Source organism: Hyperolius riggenbachi, chromosome 6, assembly GCF_040937935.1.
Source record: "Hyperolius riggenbachi isolate aHypRig1 chromosome 6, aHypRig1.pri, whole genome shotgun sequence".
Classification (NCBI taxonomy): Eukaryota; Metazoa; Chordata; class Amphibia; order Anura; family Hyperoliidae; genus Hyperolius; species Hyperolius riggenbachi.
Genome location: NC_090651.1, coordinates 336,716,470 through 336,735,502, shown reverse-complemented (window position 1 = coordinate 336,735,502; position 19,033 = coordinate 336,716,470).

Genomic DNA, 19,033 nt, shown 5'->3' with positions numbered 1-19,033 from the left:
TATACTGGGGCACTATACTAGCTACACTGGGGGGCTATACAGGGGCACTATACTAGCTATACTGGGGAGCTATACTGGGGCACTATTCTGGCTATACTGGGGCACTATTCTGGCTATACTGGGGCACTATACTGGGGCACTATACTAGCTATACTGAGGCAACTAAACTCCCTACACTGGGGCAACTATGCTAGCTATGCAGCCGCACCCCAGCCCCCCTCCCCCGACCCCCCCCCCCATAGCCTGCTGCGCACGGCACTGTCCACTAGGTCGCGCAAACAACCGGGGGCCGCAACCCCGGGCCGGAAAAGGTTGGGAACCACTGATGTAAACACAGGGATTTGACTCACAGTTGCTGCATTTGTCGGCTGGGGGCTCACAGTTGCATGCGTATTTCTATTGGAAGCTCACAGTGGCTGGATTTGTTTATTGGGGGTCACGACTGCCAGGTCCGGGACAAGGTCCACCATCAACAGAGGCTGAGCTGCCCAAGTGCGCCCCCCCCGGCCATCTCCATAAGCTTACCGCACATGTGCGGTTCTCTGATGACTGAACTGCAACATGCGCCATCTTGCGCATGCTCACTTTGCCACAACTTCCAACAAAGTCACAGTATTTCGGGAGCTCCAGCTGGATGACTGAGGGGGACCCCGAAGACGCCTAAACAGTAAATTGTGTTTCAATCAGGCTGACAATGTCTTGATTCAAGTAAAGTTGTCACATAAAACAGCAGCAGCATTATAATCTGAGTCTCCACTTCCACTAGACATTTAATGGTACGCAGGCAGAATTAATTGTCTCATCAGAGTGACTCTTACGTCACATCACTGTCTGTGTGAGCTCCTCTGAGGACAGTCAGTGACATGACTATGTGCTCTGTAATGTGCTGCAGAAGATGTTAGTGCTATATTATACATACATACATAATAATAATAATATGGTAGGACATTAGACTATGACTATGGTAGAGATTAGATTGTGAGCTCCTCTGAGGACAGTCAGTGACATACTATGTACTTTGTAAAGTGCTGCAGAAGATGTCAGTGCTATATAAATACATAATAATAATAATATGGTAGAACATTAGACTATGACTATGGTAGAGATTAGATTGTGAGCTCCTCTGAGGACAGTCAGTGACATGACTATGTACTCTGTAATGTGCTGCAGAAGATGTCAGTGCTATATAAATACATAATAATAATAATAATATGGTAGGACATTAGACTATGACTATGGTAGAGATTAGATTGTGAGCTCCTCTGAGGACAGTCAGTGACATGACTATGTACTCTGTAAAGTGCTGCAGAAGAGGTCAGTGTCATATAAATACATAATAATAATAAGGTAGGACATTAGACTATGACTATGGTAGGATTAGATTGTGAGCTCCTCTGAGGACAGTCAGTGACATGACTACGTACTCTGTAGTGCTGCAGAAGATGTCAGTGCAATATAAATACATAATAATATGGTAGAGACATTATACTATGACCATGGTAGGATTACATTTTAAGCTCTAAAGATAATCCGCAATATTGCTATGTACTCTTTAACATGCTATGGAGGGCATCAGCAATATATAAATACTTTAAGTGGCTATTAATTATACAATTCTCCAGATGATTGCTCATCTGACTTGATAATAACATTGATCAGAAACGATCTTTCGGACCCACTAATGGAAGGAAAGCTGCTTTCCGATTTGCTCAGATTACTAGCATTGATACGTTTTTCAGATCGATCCAATCAATTTTATCGAATTGTATATACCGGTAAGCTTCCATTAGTGGTCCAGAACGATAGATTGTCTGGAGAATTGTATTTGTAATGGCCACTTTAAAGCGGACCTGAACTTCCTCTCTGCTCTAAAAGATAAGCAACAGCATAAGAACCTTTAAAGAAAAACATTTCTTGTTGCAGCTGATACAAACCCTGCATTAAGTCTGCACTGTTTCTACTTCCTGTTTTCATGGAAGCAGACATATTGCTAACATCCTGTGCTTTCAAATGAGCTTACGGGCCTTATATGTCAGTGCAATGAGGTGGCACAGGGAGAAATCAAATTACTTGTGATTAGTCTCAGATGAGCTCTCTAAATACATACAGGGTGCATTTATCTGTTTTCCTTTTGTCCTGTGGAAGAGTTCAGGTCCACTTTAAAAGCGAAACTAGGATGGGATGCTTTTGGATATTCATACCTCCCAACTTTTTGAGATGAGAAAGAGGGACACTGCGCAGTACAGCCCGGAGGACGTCCGATTACATCAGCGCGCCCGCGTAGGACGCAGAAGAGCCCGTCGTTGGAGCGCACAAGAAGCCCGACCTGGCATCCGGCCTGGCCAGGTCGGGTGCGCCGCCGGAGGAGACCGGGAGCCTGCGGAGCGGCGCCGAGGGCACCTCCTGCCTGCCACGGGCTGGAGGAAGCCCCAGGTAAGTGGATATGCATTTTTATTCAGAGCTCTTACGGCTCTGAATCGGCTCTTCATTAAATATCACTAGACACCACTCAGAATCGGAGTAAAAGCCCCGCCCCCGTATCCATGACAACTCCAGACTGCTTCTCTCACTGGGGCAATCCCTCCTGCTACTGCTCTGCTCCGCCCCATACACTCCTACAAGCTGCAAGAGGAGGACTACATCTCCCAGCATGCCTCAGCGCCCTTTATTACAGAGCAAATCAGAGCTGTGTGGGGCGGCTGAGGCATCGGCTCTTTTAAAACTGAGAACTGGCTCTTGTCGTTCGCAGCAAAGAGCCGACTCTTAGAGCCGGCTCGTTCGCGAACGACCCATCACTAGAAGGCAGCATCAATCCCAGACCTGAGACAGCTCATAATTACTTCCCCTCTCCTTTCACCCAGGAAGCTCAGCTCTTGCCTATTAAAACTCTGTAGTTATCAACTCGAGTCTAGAGTTGGGCCGAACGGTTCGCCTGCGAACGGTTCCATGCGAACTTCAGTGGTTCGCGTTTGCGTCCCGCAGGCGAACTTTTGCGGAAGTTCGGTTCGCCCCATAATGCACCATGAGGGTCAACTTTGACCCTCTACATCACAGTCAGCAGGCCCAGTGTAGCCAATTAGGCTACACTAGCCCCTGGAGCCACTCCCCCCCTTATAAAAGGCAGGCAGCGGCGGCCATTACGCTCACTCGTGTGCCTGCGTTAGTGAGAGTAGGGCGAGCTGCTGCAGACTGTCTCTCATAGGGAAAGATTAGTTAGGCTTAGCTTGTTCCTGGCTGCATACCTGTTCTGTTCAGTGAACCTGCCACTGCATACCTGTTCTGTGAACCCACCACTGCATACCTGTACTGTGAACCCACCACTGCATACCTGTTCTGTGAACCCACCACTGCATACCTGTTCAGTGAACCTGCCACTGCATACCTGTTCTGTGAACCCACCACTGCATACCTGTTCAGTGAACCCACCACTGCATACCTGTTCAGTGAACCCACCACTGCATACCTGTTCTGTGAACCCACCACTGCATACCTGTTCTGTGAACCCACCACTGCATACCTGTTCAGTGAACCCACCACTGCATACCTGTTCTGTGAACCCGCCACTGTATACCTGTTCTGTTCAGTGAACCCGCCACTGTATACCTGTTCTGTTCAGTGAACCCGCCACTGTATACCTGTTCAGTGAACCTGCCACTGCATACCTGTTCTGTGAACCCGCCATTGCATACCTGTTGTGTTCAGTGAACCCGCCACTGTATACCTGTTCAGTGAACTTGCCACTGCATACCTGTTCTGTGAACCCGCCACTGTATTCCTGTTCAGTGAACCCGCCACTGCCGTCACTACACAAACAGCTGTTTGCGGTGCGTTACACGGTGAGTTTGGTGTGTCAGTGTGAAGCAGTACCTTAATTACACTACCTGATTGATGTATACACATGCAAGATGTTTTAAAGCACTTTAGGCCTGTCATTTAGCATTCAATGTGATTTCTGCCCTTAAAACGCTGCTTTGCGTCAAATCCAGATTTTTCCCGGGGACTTTTGGCGTGTATCCCACTCCGCCATGCCCCCCTCCAGGTGTTAGACCCCTTGAAACATCTTTTCCATCACTTTTGTGGCCAGCATATTTTTTTTTTTTTTCAAAGTTCGCATCCCCATGGAAGTCTATTGCGGTTCGCGAACTTTAACGCGAACCGAACCTTCCGCGGAAGTTCGCGAACCCGATTCGCGAACCTAAAATCGGAGGTTCGGCCCAACTCTACTCAAGTCCCCCATAATCATGCAGCAGCTTCAAGTTGCATGTCTGAAGGAAGGACAGAGAGAGCTGGGCACTCACTGCAGAGGGGAGAGTGTCTCATGTACACACGTGGCAGGCTGGCAGCATTGGGGAAACATCAGGAACATGCAGTGTGAGCTGGAAGTGAGCAGAATCTCTGTATGTTCTGCTCTGCACACTTCTCCCCCTTACAGTTCCTCTCCCCTCTTCCCCCATATAGATTTGATACCTCTGTCTTCTCCTAGCTTCTGACTCCATTCTGAAATTGCCGCTGTAATGTCAGATAGTGCAGCCCGGAAGCAGCCTTCCTCACTGAGTATCACGCATGCTCAGTGGGAGGTTAGACATTATTTACCTGAAATATCTCCGCTTCCGCACCACGTACACTCCCTACATTTTAAGGGGAGGGAGGGGACCCCCATATCTAGCTCTGTGTCAAATTGCAGCCCCCGAGCCCCGCTAGTTCCCGAGATAGGTTTCCTGCAATCAGTTTCAGGAACCAGGGGGGCTTGGGGGCTGCAATTCGACAAAGCTAGATCTGGGGGTCCCTTCCCTCCCCTGAAAATGTAGGGAGTGTACGTGGTGCAGAAGCGGAGATCTATAGGACGTTTTACGTGGCTGCACAATTTAATGGGACGCAGGCTCCTACTGCGCATGCGGGGCTGCAAAACGTGTGGGGCTGCATTAGCTGACATTACACCGGGTTCCTCTCTGCAATGCTCAGACCCGCCCCTCAGTGCCACAGAGGAGAGGAGAGGAGGGGAGGGGCGCTCTGCTCTCTACACACACACACACACACGAGAGGAGGATACGGACAGCAGCCAGACACACAGGGGGTGGTGGGCGGACAGCCAGGCACATCACAGACCTGTCCATTGCACCCACACAGACTGCAGTGAGCTCCGCCCAGAGGCCCCAGCCTCTTGAGCCTCTGTGTCGGCCCGGCCCTGACGACTGCATTTATCTATTGGGGCTAGCAGTGGCTGGATTTGTCTATTGGGGCTAACAGTGGCTGTATTTGTCTATTGGGGGCTAACATTTGTTGATTGATGGCTCACAGTGGCTGCATTTGTTTGTCAGAGGCACACAGTGGCTGCATTTGTCTATTTGAGGCTGACAGTTGCATGCATTTGTCTATTAGGGCTTCTGGGGTGGCTGCTAATAGAGGGTTGTGGAGCCATTTGCAGTCATTAAAGTAGCTTTAAAAACTAAAAATGTGACACCACACCCACTATTTAGCTCCACCCACAAACCCATAAAAGTGTGCTTCTGACTCCACCTCCTGTCCATCCAAATTTTTGGGTGTCCAGACTTGTTGGGTCTTTTGTCCATCAAATATTAAAATTAGGTTGACAACCCTGATCTGCTATTAGAAGAGGGAGCTCACATTGCATAAGTAGCGGGTGGGCAATCAAAATTTTGCTATGGGGCCCCATGAATTCTAGCTACGCCCCTGGATTAAAATCCGACTTTGGGTCAACTCCGTCATTTGTGGTAGTACTTTTGGCATGAATCCCCCTCCGGCATGCCACAGTCCAAGTGTTAGACCCCTTGAAACAACTTTTACATCACTTTTGTGGCCAGAAACAGTTTTTGTAGGTTTTAAAATTTGCCTGCCCATTGAAGTCTATGGCGGTCGGCGAACATTTGCGGAAGTTTGCGTTCGGCGATTGCGAACGCACCAGTAAGTACAAATATGCAGGTGAAACGCAAAAAATTAGAGTATCGTGCAAAAGTTCATTTATTTCAGTAATTACTTAAAGGACTTCAGAGGTCAAATGTTCCCCCAAAAAATAAAAAAAGTTAGATACCTGTATAACTTTGGTGGACACGGAGGACGCCGTCCGCGCCCTCCGTGCCGTTCCGCCGGGTCCCCGCCTCTCAATATCCCTGACCCCATGGCCAGGGTCGGGCTCAGCTGCCTGTATAAAGATGGCCGCCGGCGCTGGCCGCGACTGCGCACTCCGCACGGCCACTACTGCGGCTGCTCAGCTCTAGGGCCAACCCTAGGGGTTGGCCCTAGTTCAGCGCAGCCGCAGTGGCGGCCATGCGGAGGGCGCAGTCGCGACCAGCGCCGGCGGCCATCTTTATACAGGCAGCAGAGCCCGACCCTGACCCGGCGGAACGGCACAGAGGGTGCGGACGGCGTCCTCCGTGTCCACCAAAGTTATACAGGTATCTAACTTTTTTTTGGGGGGGGGGGAACATTTGGCCTCGGAAGTCCTTTGAAAGGTGAAACTAATATATAAAATTGACTCATGAAAATAGCCTTTATTTGTTATCATTTTGATGATTAATGGCTTACAGCTTATAAAAACCCCAAAATCAAAATCTCAGACCATTAGAATATTGTGAAAAAAGGTTCAATATTCTAGGCTCAAAGCATTGGACTCTAATCAGCTAATTAATCCAAAACACCAGCAGAGGGTTACTATTTCATACAGTAGGTTCACTTTTTAAGTTGAATTACTGAAATAAATGGACTTTTGAATGATTTTTCTAGTTTCGCCTGTATAAGATAGTTACAGTTACTAGTTACAATTAGTGCACATTTGCAAAAACATGTTCACAATCGGTTACAATTTCACACAAAATGTTTGCAATTTTGCATATAATGTTCTCGTTGTCATCCCTCGATGCTCATGCTCAGTACACATTTGTTGATATTTATCAGGGAAAAAACAAACAAATGTTCATGCATTACACTTACATCATTTAGCAGGACGTTGAGAATTTACACTTCCTAATACTGTCAATTCTGACTTTCATCTCAAATTTGCAAAATTCAGAATTCTGTAAGATCCATGCACGTATGTCTTATTACATGATGTGACAGATCTTGATGCGAATCATCAAAATAAACCACTGGGGACATATAATTAAGAAATAGGAACCTAATTCAGTTTTTTGTTGTTGTGCATGTTTATAGTCAGGGCCTGTATTTACCATAAGGCACTGTAGGCACGTGCCTACAGGTGCCTGATGATGGAAAGGCGGCTCACTCCACTCCCCGAGCGCCTCCCTCCCTCCTTCCCTATGCAGAGAATAGAGCAGAGCATAAAATGAGACGTTACTCACCCAGGTCTCGGCATTCCAGTAATGGGATCTCCCTTCAGTGTGGGGCACCACTACCTACTGGGTACCTCTGGGCTGGCTACCTAATGCTAAGGGGCACCTGTATCTATCTGTGACAGGCAAGGGAAGTAAGGGAGAAGTGACAGCTGTGGAAGCCAGCTCACTTGCGGTGAGGTTCGGTGGGGGTTTGTCGGTTCATGGAGGATGAAGTCTAGGGTGTCAGGACATCCCTGCCTATAGGCTCCTATGATGTAAATCCTGTTTATAGTAGTTATTATTATTATTATTATTTATTGTATTTATAAAGCGCCAAGATATTACGCAGCGCTGGACAATAAACATATACAATGATACAAGGATGACAGACATAACAAGGTTATACACATAGAACAAAGTTATACATGCAAATTGTACAAAATACATGATCATGCAATATGCGCTGGTTAGGTAGGCCCAGTAATACAAGTACAGGCTGTCATAGGACAGGAGCACATGATCCTGTAGATGACACTAGGGAATGGAGGACCCTGCCAGAGGCTTACAATCTAAAGGGTGGGGTGGAAACACTAGGTGGGGCTGTTAAATATTCCTTAGAGAGTTACTGTGTGGTAGGAGGTGGGTAGGCCATCATAAAGAGGTGGGTTTTGAGGGCTTGCTTGAATGAGTTGAAAGAGGGAGCAAGTCTGATGGGTGGTGGAAGGGCATTCCAGAGGGTGGGGGCAGCAGGCGGGCATGGGAGTGTGAAATGCGTGTGATGGTGAGGCGAAGGTCGTTGGAGGAACGGAGGGGGCGACCTGGTGTATACCTGTGAACAAGCTCCGAGATGTAGGTAGGGCAGGTTTTGTTCACAGATTTATACGCCAGGCATAGAATCTTGAAACTTATCCTGAAACGGAGAGGGAGCCAGTGCAGGGATTCACAAAGGGGAGATGTGGATGCAGAGCGGTGCGAAGAATGGATGAGTCTTGCAGCCGCGTTCATCACTGATTGAAGGGGGACAGTGCGTTTCAGGGGGAGGCCAGAAAGCAGGGAGTTACAGTAATCAAGGCGGGAGATGATGAGGGCATGGATGAGCAGTTTGGTCGTGTCCTGGGTTAAGAAGGGGCGGATCTTGGAGATATTACGGAGGTGGAAATTGCAGGCTCTGGTGATGTTTTGGATGTGTGGGATGAAGGAGAGGTCAGAGTCCAAGGTGACACCTAGACAGCGGGCCTGGGAGGTAGGGAGAATGGTTGAGTAGTCGATTGTGAGGTGGATATCTGGAAGGGGTGCAGCAGCATGGGGTGGAAAGATCAGGAGCTCATAGTTGTTTCCAGTTTTCAATACATACTCCTTTATCATGTAACATACTGTAGTGATTGCCATGCTATAAGAAGAAAAACAATGACATAATAACAGATAACATCCCACCGATGACTCACCTGTTGTTGTTAGTGCAGAAAGGATCAGCAGGACATATAGGGTGGAACACATGTTGTTCGGAGCTTTAGGAACTGAAGTCTGACAAATTCTATACACTGTCCCTTATATATACAACACAAAGGTAGTGAGCTGGAGGGGAGGTTCCAAGAGGCAGAATGTAAATGAAATTCCACACCTCTATCACATTACCAGTGACTTTTGTTTCCATTGACATAGTTACATAGTTTGCTTGAAATAAACATTTGTCACCAATCGTGACAATTAACAACAATTTTCCACGAAGATGTAAACATTTTCCATAGAGGTGCAAGCTAAATACTTTCCTCCCTTCTCTTATAAGCAAGAGATTGTACATATAGTTTAGCTTTGTGCAATGTCAATTTTGTGGATGCATTAAAAGGGTAATAAAAACTCAGGGTTCTGGCATAAAACTACCCCCCTTAACTCTTTGGTAAGGCTGCATCTGGATTATGGAATTCAGTTCTGAGAACTGCATCACAGGAACGCTATTGCAGTTTTAGAGCAGGTGCTGAGATGAGCAACAAAATTGATACGAGGGATTAGTGCTGCTCTGATGCACCCCCATCGTGGATTTGAACGAATCTGGCCACGGCGGGGATCCAAATCTGGCTATGCCGTGATCATGGCTGAATTTGATGTGGGCTTCCGAATTTAAGTCGGATTTTCGCCCTGATCGCCTGTAAAATCTGATTTGACTTTAACGTTAAAAGCAAAGCCCCCATACATGCCCCAATACCCAGAATTACATGGATTGTAAAGGTCATCAGTGGCTACAATTTAAAGAGACACTTAAGCCAGAAAAAAAAAGTTTTACTCACCTGGGGCTTCTACCAGCCCCCTGCAGCAGTCCTGTGCCATCGCAGCCACTCACTAATCCTCTGGTCCCCCGCTGCCAGCTAGTTTCGTTTTTTCCGACAGGCCCGTCAGGGCTGGCCACGCATAGCCTTTTCCGCATCTCCGACTGGTAGAAGCCCCAGGTGAGTAAAACTCATTTTTTTTTCTGACTTAATTTCACTTTATGTTAAAAATATTTTTTTTTCAAAAAGACCTTATAGTTTTTGAGAAAATCTAATTTAAAGTTTCCAATGAAAAAGTATTCTTGATTAAATCCTGCCAAAACCCGCCAACTTTAGCAGTTAATAGCAAAGCCCCCTTACATGCTATAAACGCCAAATGTGCAGGATATGTTAAGAAGAACAGTGGGAACAAGGGAAAAAAATTCCAAAAAGACCTTGTAGTTTTTGAGATAATCGATTTTTAAAGATTCAAAGGACATTTCAAAGGAAAAAAGTATACATGAAAATGCACATTTAAATGTATACTATTTTCCTTTGAATCTTTAAAAAACGATAAGGTCTTTTTGGAAAATAAAAATCCCCTTGTTCCCACTGTTCTACTTAATATATTGTGCAAATTTGGTATTTATATCATGTAAGGTGGCTTTGCTATTAAAGGGAAGGTTCAGGGAGGGTGGCTAAAAAATAAAAATCAATTTCCACTTACCTGGGGCTTCCTCCAGCCCGTGGCAGGCAGGAGGTGCCCTCGCCGCCGCTCCGCAGGCTCCCGGTGGCCGACCCGACCTGGCCAGGCCGGCTGCCAGGTCGGGCTCTTCTGCACTCCAAGTAGTGTTGGGCGAACACCTAGATGTTCGGGTTCGCGAACGTTCGCCGAACATCGCTGCGATGTTCAGGTGTTCGCGCCGAACTCCGAACATAATGGAAGTCAATGGGGACCCGAACTTTCGTGCTTTGTAAAGCTTCCTTACATGCTACATACCCCAAATTTGCAGGGTATGTGCACCTTGGGAGTGGGTACAAGAGGAAAAAAAATATTTGAAAAAGAGCTTATAGTTTTTGAGAAAATTGATTGTAAAGTTTCAAAGGAAAAACTGTCTTTTAAATGTGGAAAATGTCATGTTTCTTTGCACAGGTAACATGCTTTTTGTCGCCATGCAGTCATAAATGTAATACAGAGAAGAGGTTCCAGGAAAAGGGACCGGTAACGCTAACCCAGCACCAGCAGCAGCACACATGATAGAACAGGAGGAGGCGCAGGAGGAGAAGGCCACGCTTTTTGAGACACAACAACCCAGGCCTTGCATGAGGACAAGAAGCGTGCGGATAGCATGCTTTTTACCGCCATGCAGTCATAAATGTAATAAAGATGAGAGGTTCCATAAACAGGGACCGGCAACGCTAACCCAGCAGCAGCAGCAGCACACGTGATGGAACAGGAGGAGGCGCAGGAGGAGAAGGCCACGCTTTGAGACACAACAACCCAGGCCTTGCATGAGGACAAGAAGCGTGCGGATAGCATGCTTTGTACCGCCATGCAGTCATAAATGTAATAAAGATAAGAGGTTCAATAAACAGGGACCGGGCGGCAACGCTAACCCAGCAGCAGCAGACGTGATGGAACAGGAGGAGGCGCAGGAGGAGAAGGCCACGCTTTCAGGCGCAACTCAGGCCTTGCATGAGGACAAAAAAATGCGTGCGCAAAGCAATGCAATGAGTAGTTTTCAGGACACAATGGGCTATTCGGAGGAGCTATTCCCACCCCCACAATCTTCTACCTGTGAAAGGTCAATGGAACAGCCACAAATGTTGTGCCCGGATTCACAACCTTTTTCTGTGGAAAATGCACCTCGCGCTGAAATGCAAGGCGAGGCCGAGGATGAACATGACGTCAACAACTCAACATGACGCAAAATGGGGGCGGAACAGAAACCTGCTTTCAATGTTTTGAAGGCCTTAATTGCCTCCGGTGGCCAGTTAGATGCATCATTCATCACACCCAAATCCCAGAGCAATGTGTGCAGGAATTTGAATCGCAGAAGGTGTACCGAGATCATCTGGACAAGTGACCAAGTGACCAAGTGACAAGTGACCAAGTGACAAGTGACAAAGTGAAAAGTGACAAAGTGACCAGTGACAAAGTGACAAAGTGACTGACAAAGTGACAAAATGACAAAGTGACAAGTGACAAAGTGACAAGTGACAAGTGACAAAGTGACAAGTGACAAAGTGACAAAATGACAAAGTGACAAAGTGACAAAGTGACCAGTGACAAAGTGACAAGTGAGAGGTTGTTCTGGGGAGCTCTACTCCACTGCACACAGTCACATATGAGGAGAGGTCTCGTCGGGACTGCTGATCCTCCTCAGCTTGCTCAAAGCCTTGAGGGTTCCTGAAGATCCTCTGCTTGGAGTTCGCCAGGGTTCAGCTTGGTGTCGGGGTCGGCGGCGTCCTCCTCACTCCAACGTGGCAGATCTTCTGTTGAAGGAAAAAAAAAAAACATTTTTTAAAGTCCAGTACCGCTTCTGAAGGACTCACCAAAGAGATGCACGAGCGCTTCAATCTAGCGCACCATCGCTCGCTGGGTGATGTCCCTCCCTACGCGCTGGAATTCTACGCTGCACATGCTAGCACGCTTTTGCGCAGTGCCGAGGCGCATTCCAGCAGCTAGCTACCAAGCTTCTGTGGATCTGATTGGGCCACCATGTTGGATCTCTGCCAAGTCCTCCAAAATTTTGAGCAATCCACGTTGCTTGTGACTGAGCAGTGACAACTCTACAGTCAGCATTACAATACCACTGCTGTGTTTACTGAAGAAATCAATGTTGAAGATGGAAACCGCTGGCATGATGCAAGTGGGGGAATCTGAAGATGAAAACGATCAGCGTGATGATACCAACATCAGGCAACCTGCCTCAGGAAACGCTGGTCCCAGCTATGACAAAGAACAGGACGAGGAACAGCTGGAGTTGGAGCAGGAATTGGATGCCCCCACTGCCGAGGGACAGAGCGGTGCACGTTGGACTTCCACAATTTAGCGGGAATGGACAGCAGAAGAGGAAGAAAGTGATGCTGGTGACGAATATGGTGCATCACAACAATCACAACGCTCACAAGAACATGAAGACAGAGGAGTCTGGCAGGACTCTCTGGCACACATGGCTCAATTCATGCTAGACTGCATTGAACGCGGCCCGCGCATTATTCACTATTCATTATTATTCATTATTCTGGACAACACCAATTACTGGGTTTACACCCAGTTTATACAAACACAATGTTAAAAAACTGATTGAAGAAAGTGTCAGACAGGTCAAAATGGAACAATTCCAGCAGGCCCTTGAGGATGGAGACTTTAGAGAGGAGATTGACATCCTCCTCCTTCTCTAGCCAGTTGTACGCCGACAGACTGACTTCAGCAAACCCAGGAGGACCAGGAGGGCAGCAAAGAACACAAGCTGCTGCTAGTGCCCAAAAGGGAATGGTATTGGCAGTGTCCTTGGAGTGGGAACATTTTCTGACACCCATGCAGCAGCCCACAGAACAGCAATCGGGCAGTTCCACGTCCTCCAACACCAATCGCCTGGAGAAGATGGTCAAGGACTACATGTCAGATGGCGTAGCTGTGTTGAACAATCCATCTGCAGACAGACGGTGAGTGTGACAGCACAGAAGGACCATGGCAACTCACTCATAGTACCACAGTTTGATAGTGCTGCCCAAAAAATTATATGGATCCGTGGACCCGGGCAGTACTGGGAAGTGGGAACGCAGATTTTAGTACCTAAACACACGATACAACATGTTTTCCGGGGTCAGACTCTGAGGCACATACAGATGGTCCCGATCATCATCCTCATCATACAACTCTTCTCCTGAGTCTGACCCACCCACCACCTCTGCCACCCCAACATCCCCAGACACAGACCCCTCATCGTCCTCAACATTAACTTGGGATGCTGGCCTGAGCCCGACCTCCTCCTCCACATCAGGCCCCATCATCTCCTCAATGGCAGCCCTCAATAATCGCTCTGGCGCCGGACCGATGGACACAACGTTCTCCTCCGGGGAGGGCTGCTGCTGACCACTGGCTGCTGGGGTGGATGTTATAGCTTGCGTGGGGCGTTGGCTGTTGCTGTTGTTGGGAGTGCTGCTCACAGCGGAGGTCTCTGAGGAACTCATGGTGAGCTCATATAGTGGTTGCAATGCTATATAGTGTGGCTGAGCGAGCGGTGTACTACTGTTCCCAGCAGACACAGAGTGGCAGTAAACACAATGTTATATAGTGTGGCTGAGCGAGGTACACAGAGTGGCACTAAACACAATGCTATATAGTGTGGCTGAGCGAGCGGTGTACTACTGTTCTCAGCAGCGACACAGAGCACAATGCTATACAGTGGTGGGTGAGCGATGTACCACTATTCCCAGCAGCGACACAGAGCACAATGCTATACAGTGGCGGGTGAGCGGTGTACCACTGTTCCCAGCAGACACAGAGTGGCAGTAAACACAATAATGCTGTAAGGCTTGGTGGTGTATTCTCCACAGTCAGCATGCAACGCATGAGCTGGCGTGGAGGAGGTACACACACTAGCACCAGGAAACAGGCTATCCCTAGTATAGTGGAGGGGAGGACTGACTCCAATAGGAGATTGTGGCGCACAGAGCCGGTGCAGATCTGACAGCCACAAACAATGCTTTCGTTATAACGTCTCAGCGCAAAGTAGCGCTGAGCGCACAAACCAGAACTGAGGAGATCAGGACAGGTAGACAGAATGAACGCTTGCTAGCTAGCGGCTACTTAGCGACAGCAAGCGTCCAAAACCAGACAGACTGGAATGAGGCAGCCAATGCGATGCGGCGATGGCGTGCCTCACAAAGACAGGACAGGATAGTCAGGAAATAGCAGGATCGAGATAGATGAACGTAACACAGATAAATATACAATAAGTATGTTTTCCTAGCGTATTACAATTACAGCTATCAATGAAACTATTTGTAACGTCTGACTAACATATGTATATATCGGCAATGAACCGATATATGACATAAGCAGGAACGCTGACTAGGACTGGAGTAATACAGGGAACAGGACTCAGAAGGATTCGCTATCTCTTCGCAGAGATGAACGCAATCCACAAACAGTAACAGAACAGGATTCAGAAGGATTCGTTATCTCTTCGCAGAGATGAACGCAATCCACAAACAGGAACAGAACAGGATTCAGAAGGATTCGTTATCTCTTCGCAGAGATGAACGCAATTCACAAACAGTAACAGAACAGGATTCAGAAGGATTCGTTATCTCTTCGCAGAGATGAACGCAATCCACAAACAGGACCAGGAACAGGATAACTAGCTCAGCACGGGTGTTCACGGTACGCGCAAACTACCAAAACGTGCTGGAAAACTGACTAACTGAACACAGGAAATAAACAGTTCGTGTACGTATATATCAGCGACACTGATGTATCAACGTAACACGAATACAAGGAAAATAATAAACGTGCTGGTATGCATATATATTGGCAATGAACCAATATATGATGCAAAACCAGCAAAGTATCTTTAGAACAAGAAACACGATCGGGGGCTGAAGCGACAGCAAGACGGGCTTAACTGAAGCTATGAAAACCCAAGGAAACCCTGCAGGAAGCAGATCTTTATACTGAGGTCATCCAATGGGAGCAGACATGCAGATTCCCACACAGGTGAATGATAATCAGTCACAAGCTGACGTCAGGGAAAGACAGACAAAGCTATGCAGCTTGCATGGAAATAGATCAGAACTGCCTGAGCTGCAGCACTACTACTTCCAGCAATAGCTGCTGCAGCAGCGATCATTACAGTACCCCCACCCTTAAAAGCGGATTCCAGACGCTTTTCAAAACTGAAATTCCCAACAAAACAGTCTGACTGATAATTCATGATGACCGGGACAGCCCGGCAAGACCGAATTCCAGAATCAGTCCCCACAAGACTGGACCCATCAGAACCAGAACCTACAGAACCATGCCCATCAGTACTACAAGCCCCAGTGTGACACCCATCAGAACCATGATTTCCAGAAGAAAGCCCTCCGAAATTCCCTGAGCGATACCCACCGCCTTCCAGGAACCGTTCAGAAACGCCAAAGCCTTTGCAATGCCCACCGGTACTGTCTTTACCAACACAAAACCCACTGTTGAACCAGTCCAAGGCACCAGGACAAGTTTTCTCAGAGACCTCCCAGAACACCTTGAAGCTCCAAAGAGATCCCCATAGGTCAGAATGCCCCTTAGGCTCACATGGAGAACTATCAAGAACCCCTATGGAACCTAGGGCAATTCCCGAGTCAGGGCCACAAGGACAAACATCAATATCAGGGCTTTCAGGGACCAGAACCATCTCAGGGCATGCAGGCAGACTGGCAACATCAGAACGTGTTCCCACTAAGGAAGCATCAGAGCACGCTAACACCTTAGACACACTTGGGCATTCTGGCACACAAAGAACATCTGGGCACACCGGCACAAGAGAAACCTCTGGGCATGTCAAGGAACTGTGAGCCTCAGGGTCAGCCAAGACAGGACCAAAACCAGGACTGGCCAAAAAAAATCATCATGACTAAACTTCGCAACTACTGGACTTTTACACGAGAATGCTGGATCAGACTTAGATGTCGCTGATTCCAGCAAAGTCAGTAACAAATCAGATTCAGGGGCACTAACAAGACAGGACAAATCTTCTGATGTATGCACTGAACCAGATAGGGACTCCACAACTACCTCTGGACTGGACAGAGACTCATTTAATACACTGGATTGGAGCTCATGAGGCGCTGCAGAACAAGTCAGTATTGCAGCAGCCCCCACTGGACTAGGCAAAACTGAGGAATTCCCTGGACAGGAAGGGGACTCTGGAACCTCTGCCACAGCGGCCAGAGAACCAGAATCTTTCAGGATACAGGGCTGGGTTTCAGGAACACTCATCAGACCGGACTGAAATTCTGAGATTTCTATTATTTTGACCAGAGAATCAGAATTATCCATGTTACAGGGCAAGACTTCTGAAACATTCAGAGGACTGGGCTGGAGTTCCTCGGCTGTTACAACACTGGAGAGGGACTCAACATTGGTTAAATCAGACTGTGTACAGGGCAAGGTATCTAACACAATTGCTGACGAGGACAATATTTCAATGGCTTCTGCTTTGCTGGGCAGAAATTCACCAAGTTTTATTAGAGCAGACTGTAATTCCAAAACAGCTGCTAGACAAGTGAATATTACTGCAACACCAACTGAGGTAAGCAGTGCCTCAGACCCTTCTGCTAGAGGGTTTGAAATATCCAAAGTACTGGGTGAAGCATAAGACTCTGCGACCACAGCTTCACTGGACAGGATCACTGAACAGTCCATATTGCAGGGCAAAACCATGGAAGCACCTGCTGGACAGCATAATGATTCTGTGACCTGAGTTTCATTGGAGAGATCTACTGCACAATTCATGGTACAGGGCAAATTTATTGGAACATTTTCTGAACAAGGTAATAATTCTGCGATTTCAGGTTCACAGAGCAGATGCTCTGAGCTATTCACGAAACTAGAGCGAGGTGTAGAAACAGGAAGATCAAGACACAATGTTTGCGCATCTGAATCACCATTCATTTGTAAAATTGGAAAATTCAGATGCTGGGGTTCTGAGGTTTCTAGACAGGATTGCTGGGACTCGGAAACTGATGTAGTGCATCTATTGGCATCTGCTGGATCAGACAGGAGTTGAACTTTATTAACACAGGTAATTTCTGCAGAAGTGTTTGCAGAGACAGGCAAGATTTTTCTGGTGTCTGTTTCACTGAACAAAGAGTCATGAGTACTGGCTAGGCAGGACTCGGAAGTCAGCAGGACCTCTGGATTCTCTGCTGAGAAATTTGCGCAGGGCAAGGTTAAGAATGTATCAGTGGCTTCTGTTTTACTGGTAAGTAACACTGAGTTATCCATGGTACAGGGTGGAATTGCAGGAACTTCAATTTCACACAAAAAGAGCTCCGATTCACCTGCTGAATCAGCCAAAGGTGCTGAAGCAGGCGGGTCAGAACGCCAAATTTGCGAATTCGGAGTCACATAAAAATCATCCAAAATCAGTTCCCACACATCAATCAATGGAGCCACAAAGTCATACCCACACACACCAGTCTTTATTAGGTTATAGGCAGACTTAATGCATGCATTCAATACTAATTCACTTTTTGCACTGTAAAATTGACAAAATGAACTTGAATCATTCTTCCATTCATTGACCAGAGCTTCCATCTCTCCTTTCTCAAATGGAGGATTCCAAGCATACTTACCAGGCAGATCATGGTTTGCAGATATGATTGTAGCAGGGACATATATTGGGTTAATTAGCAGGTGATTGGCAGATTCCTTATTCCTAAGAATCTCCAATACCTGTAGCAAGTGCTGAACTGTAGTGTATGCAAACTTTCCTTGCTTCACAAATAAGTTGATTTGTTCAATACTCTGTAATATCTCCTCATAATCATACTCAGATAATTCTTTTAAACAGAAATCTTTATTTTCCCTAGCCAGGGAGGAAAGTTCATTAGTAGTTTCATAAGTCCATTTAACTCCCCTGAAAGACAATTGCATTTCATTATCTGTTAATGGCAGAATCTCATTATAGGTCTCAGTCGCTAAGGATAACGACTCTGCAGATCGGACACGTTTCTTAGAACGTTTGCGTTTGGCCTTAGACCCTGCTGTTTTCCCTGCTGTTCTTGGTGATTTATTCAAGGCTGCAGGAAAATTATCAGTAACACTTTCTGCTTGCTGAACATTTTTGCAAGCAATTGAAGGAGTAGCTGATTGGCCTGCTGCCAGGAGTTCATTAAGAGGAAAAGGCAATGGATCTATGCGCAACCAGTTATGGATCACAAACGCTAGAAATTCCAGCGGTCTCTCTTTCAAATCGGAATGATTGAGAACATCACATGCCCACTGAAGCAATTGCCCTTTAAACAAAATATAAACTAGCTGGAGTGCCCAGGTTGAAACAGGAGTCGCTTGGAGATCGGGATTGGCCAGGAACCTGGCACATTCAGAGAAAAACTCATTTTCTGTTTCAGGGTTAAAGAGAACCAGAGGCGAAGCACCCTCATGTATTTTATTACATTTATCAGTGGGAACATGACAGTAAACACCTACCCTGCTTTTAGTTTTATTGTTCTCAGTCTAATCTATCTGTTATCAACTGTGATAAGAATCCACCGACTATTCAGTCGAGGTTTGACCTGGAATCATTATAGCTGAGTCACTCTTCTGTGGAGTGTTTTCAAGCCCAAGCCTTCCCCCTCCTGGCTCAAATTTCATGCTTTACATACTGAGAGCTCTGATGACATGGCAGGGGCTGCTTGCTGCAGGAAAAATCTCTGTCTAACAGACAAGTGTGGCTGTGTGATCTGTGTGCTCTGTCTGTGCAGCCAGTCATCATTATTATCTACTGT